The 5000-nt window shown below is 46.6% G+C and overlaps 1 protein-coding gene across 3 annotated transcripts in view; it reads left to right on the plus strand.

Moving 5' to 3' along the window:
* The window catches only part of cntnap2a (contactin associated protein 2a), a 300311-nt gene that overhangs the window by 263331 nt on the left and 31980 nt on the right, over positions 1-5000 (plus strand). The window lies entirely within an intron of this gene.

Raw genomic sequence — 5000 nt, forward strand, 5'->3', positions numbered from 1 at the left:
AGAGCGATAGAGCGCGGTCTGTAAAGACAGCTGACAGCTGGTAGGTAGATAAGTTAAGAAAGCCGCAGATCTGCTGTCACGGCAACAGTTTTATGAGCACTGGCGGTTTGGGACAGTGGTGGACAGAAACGACCCCGTGCCGCAGCCGGCGACGCCTTTGTCTTCCTGTCGGTGCTGCTGGCCTTCGGTTTGTCCTCCTCCTGAAAGCAGTCATGTCGCCTGCCTGACACTGCTGACACTACGGCTGAAGCTGCCAGGCGTCGTCCGTGATGGCCACCCAGACACAGACGTCCATTTTTCAGCCCTCATGATTCTCTTTGAGGCCAAGTCGAAGTTCTTCCATTCTTCTTATGGAATGGCCTTCATTGCAGCTTGTTACGGTTTAAAATCCATGATCACACTTTTTGAAACTTTCTGAACTGCAGAGTAGCCAATACCGTACCTGTGTAGCCCACACTGTACCTGTGTAGCCCACACTGTACCTGTGTAGCCCATACCATACCTGTGTAGCCCACACTGTACCTGTGTAACCCACACTGTAACCCACACCATACCTGTGTAACCCACACCATACCTGTGTAAACTACACTGTACCTGTGTAACCCACACTGTACCTGTGTAGCCAATACCGTACCTGTGTAGCCCATACTGTACCTGTGTAGCCCATACTGTAGCCCACACCATATCTATGTAACCAAACCATACCTGTGTAGCCCACACCGTACCTCAGTAACCCATACTGTAATACACACCATACCTGTGTAACCCATACCATACCTGTGTAACCCATACTGTAGCCCACACCATACCTGTGTAACCCATACCATACCTGTGTAACCCATACTGTAGCCCATACCATATCTGTGTAACCCATACCATACCTGTGTAACCCATACTGTAGCCCACACCATATCTGTGTAACCCACACCATACCTGTGTAACCCATACCATACCTGTGTAACCCATACTGTAGCCCATACCATACCTGTGTAACCCATACTGTAGCCCACACCATACCTGTGTAACCCATACTGTAGCCCACACCATACCTGTATAACCAAACCATAGCTGTGGTTCCCCTTTGTGCTAGAGAACTTGCTGAGGCAGAAAACATGGGCGGAGCCTGAAGCAGTGCACATCACTGATTGGTTAAATGGCACAGAACCTGAAAAAGTGCACATCACTGATTGGTTAAATGTCAGAGAGTCATTACATAAACCTCACACAGACCACCATTTTTAAAAAGTACTTGATAGAATCACTTTTCTAGTGTTTATATTGGACAGTATGCTGCAGTCTTCAGTGGAAGTACAATGACAAACACTGACCTTGATGTTTGACCTTATTATATCCTTGAATCAGAACTGGAGGCTCCTAGGCTAAGGCTGCTGTTTTGTGTTTATTGTTTACAATAGCGTCACATGGGAAATCACATGACCACAACACAGCAACCCATGCCCTGCCTACCTTCACAGTTCTGTTACACAGTAGAAACCAAACACAGGTTCTCGAGCAACAGTTGGTTCTGGGTTCCTTCTTGGTTAGTTGCGGGTCCAGTTTAGTAACAGAACCATGCTACCCAGTGAAAAAGCATCACCTGGTCACCTGCCCTGAGCAGTGGGTTAGCAGGGGACAGCCTCGCTGTTCACCACCGGCAGTGCTGGCTGAGCTCCTGTGGCAAAACAAAACAAAACTACTACTCGAATATTGTGCAGGTGCCGGTATTTTTTGCCTTGTGTGGTAGATTCCCTGGTCAGACCATTAAAAACAAGACTATCCTAAGCTGGCAAATCGGATCAGCACTGCTGTAGAAGGCTCTGCTCCATTTCTGAAGTGAGCTTTAGGCGGGACAGGAGACATGCTGGAGAATCTTGCCCAGTTAAAGTTCCCCACAGTGGTAAAATTGTCAGTACTTGTGCGGCCAGCCTGTGGAAAAGGCTCACACGGGCCTTCACGGGGAGGCCTTCACAAACACTGGCAGACAGCTGGTAACTATAGTACGATTACACTTGGCTAGTAACTATAGTAACAGTAACCTCTCTTTTGGCTGGTAAAAAGGTCAGAGCACTCAGATTCTGCTGGGTAACATCCAGATAACACCGCTAAGAAAAATGGGGCAATGGAACCACATTTTTAAAAATAATCAAAAACTCTCTGAGAAAGTAATTATCCCTGAAACAGAAGGGCTTTGGTTTCCTCTGGGGTTGTTTAGTTTCATGACGGGCTCTTTTCAGTAAATGGCTCTGAAGCCCATTAGGCAAGTGCAGAGCAAGAGCTGGCTTGTCTCCCAGGAGCTCCCAGCATACACTCTAATATCCCAAACCCAGATGATTTGGGCTTATACGTTTTATTAAGGTCAGTTAAGAAAAGCAACTCGAACTGAATAAAAGGGCTTCACTCCCAAGTGTGGGTGCTTTGTCAACATAACTGCTGCGCTTGCACAAAGCCTCTGAAGGGAGATGGTATTAACCACTGGACACTAGCAAGACACAAGCAGTACACCACAGCTCTGACTCGTTTATATGTGAGTGTGCCGTTGAGGATTTTGGCCCCCGAGCTCTTTGGAAAAAAGTCATTTTTTCCCAGATTAGATCTGGAGGAGGTGGCCTGCATATCGATTCACACACAGAAGCAGCTCCATTTGTAATGAACCTCAGGATCCATTGAGGGTGAAGGGGGTTTTAATCCCTGTCGTTTGATTCAGATTATAATCTGCAGCCACTCATGACCAGTCAGTGAAGGCCTGTGGCGTTATTCTCTGCTCCTCAGTGGGTGGGTAAATTGTCACGAGGTTCTCCTCTCCACCAGACATGCTGTAGTTACACATGTTGTGGCCGGTCATTAATAAAGCACTTGGTTATCTGTTTCTGCCAGAGAGGTTCATTCTGAATTCACAGCCCTCCCTTTTGCTTCATGCAAAGTTTAATGCATGTTTAAACATATGCCATCGCTACTTTTACATTGAATTTCAATTTATGTTTATATTTCAGAGCTGTGAGTCTCGATTTAACATAAACATGTTTGGCGCATCTCTGATCAGTGGCGCTCGTCTTGAACTCTTATTTCATTTGCCTTTCAATTTCCTTCAATGATAATTTAATTTTCAATTCAGCAATGTTTGTCTGTTACCCTTGTTTTTCATTCTCTCTCTTCTTGTTGTTGTTTTGCTGCTGTTTTTCTCTCTGTGTGTATCTGCATGTGTCTCTGGGTGAGAATGCTTCTGTGTAGGGAAGACAGCTGAAAGAGATCAGTTAGACCTTAGTGTAATGGTTCCACATCTCCCAGCTCAAATAACTCAAAACAGATAAGTTAGACTTTAGTGTGATGGTACCAAATCTCCCAGCTCAAATAACTCAAACAGATAGGTTAGACCTTAGTGTGATGGTACCAAATCTCCCAGCTCAAATAACTCAAACAGATAGGTTAGACCTTAGTGTGATGGTACCAAATCTCCCAGCTCAAATAACTCAAATACCTTACTGTAACAGTGTGTTTCCTATTTTTACATTTCCTTCTTATTACTATGGAACCTGACACTGGTTTTAAGTCTACTGATGTTCTCCTTGGAACATAAACCAACACCTTCCAGATTCCACCTCATCATGTCCTGGTGATGATCACACAGGTGTGGCAGGAAAAGCTCCACCAGAAGCAGGGTCATATGACCTCCGTGACCCCTTAACCTTCAAGGTCAGACAAGCTGGAGTATTGGCACGTGGTAGGTAGTGGCACTTTTTAGAACCCTTCTAACAGGAGGCTGTGACCTCATAACGGCCGAACATTCAGTGCCCGGACGCCGGGTTGGTTCAGGGAATACTGGAATGTGGTAAAAGTGCTCTGTCCACACTAATACCTGCAGGAGATGTTCCAGCAGATAAACTGGTATAATTTAGCCAGTGTTCTGCTTATTATGGCATTGGAACGGTGTCACTGTTAGAAGGTCATGAACTCCACGCCACATTACAGCACGCTGGTGGTCCTGGTCTCCATCCATTTAAATGGTGTTGGAGAGGAAGTCTGAGTAGCTGATGTCTTCATGCTAGGGATAGGGGTAGAAGAGTGTAATCACCAGTACCATGGCAAAAATCAGAATCATTAGGAACCATCTGAGCTTTTGCGCACTGTGTGTGTGTGTGTGTGTGTGTGTGTGTGTGTGTGTGTGTGTGTGTGTGTGTGTGTGTGTGTGTGTGTGTGTGTGTGTGTGTGTGTGCGCGTGTGTGTGCACATGTGTGTGTGTGTGTGAGTGAGTGTGTGTGTGTGTGGTATGAATGGGGTGTATGTGTGTATGCGCATGTGTGTGTGTGTGTGTGTGTGTGTGTGTGTGCACATGTGCGTGTGTATCTATGTGTTTATGTGTGTGTCTGTGTGTGTGTGTCTGTGTGTTATGAATGCGGTGTATGTGCACCGTTCCATTTCTGTGCTGCGGGAGCAGTGATGTGATGGACTGTACTGGCTACTCATCAGAGCCCCTGACAGAGGGCAGCACCTCACAAACACGAGCACACAGCAGAGAGAAGCACTGCCAAGGGTGGAAGACACGCAGCACTTAGGACATCTTCTCCCCACGCCATCCCACATCACCTTCCCGTGTTCCATGTCTGTGAGGTTCTGCAGAGCCAGCCGCCTTGTCTCTGATCTGCCAAGACTGTCAAGGCAGCCGTTTTTGCTTGGAGTCAGAGGAATCGGGCGGAATTTAAAACTGGCAGACGCACGCTCCCCAACGTGGTCAGAGGCTCCTTGCGCACTGGCTTTGTTGTGTGATGTGGCATGCGTTACTGTATCACGGCTCTGCACACGCAGGTGTATACCTACAGCTCAGCATTCTCCTTTAGCTCTGGAAAAATATTCGTGTAATGAAAACGTGCACAGACTCTGTGAGCAGTTAGAGAGTAATTATTTACACCCCCAAGCAAAGCACTTTAGTTTCTCTGATCAGCACCACAGAGTCACCACAGAAGTTGTTGCAGCTAAAGAGAGAGAGACAGAGAGAGAGAGAGAGA

Source organism: Electrophorus electricus, chromosome 1 (genome assembly GCF_041902795.1).
Source record: "Electrophorus electricus isolate QZ-2024a chromosome 1, ASM4190279v1, whole genome shotgun sequence".
Lineage (NCBI taxonomy): Eukaryota > Metazoa > Chordata > Actinopteri > Gymnotiformes > Gymnotidae > Electrophorus > Electrophorus electricus.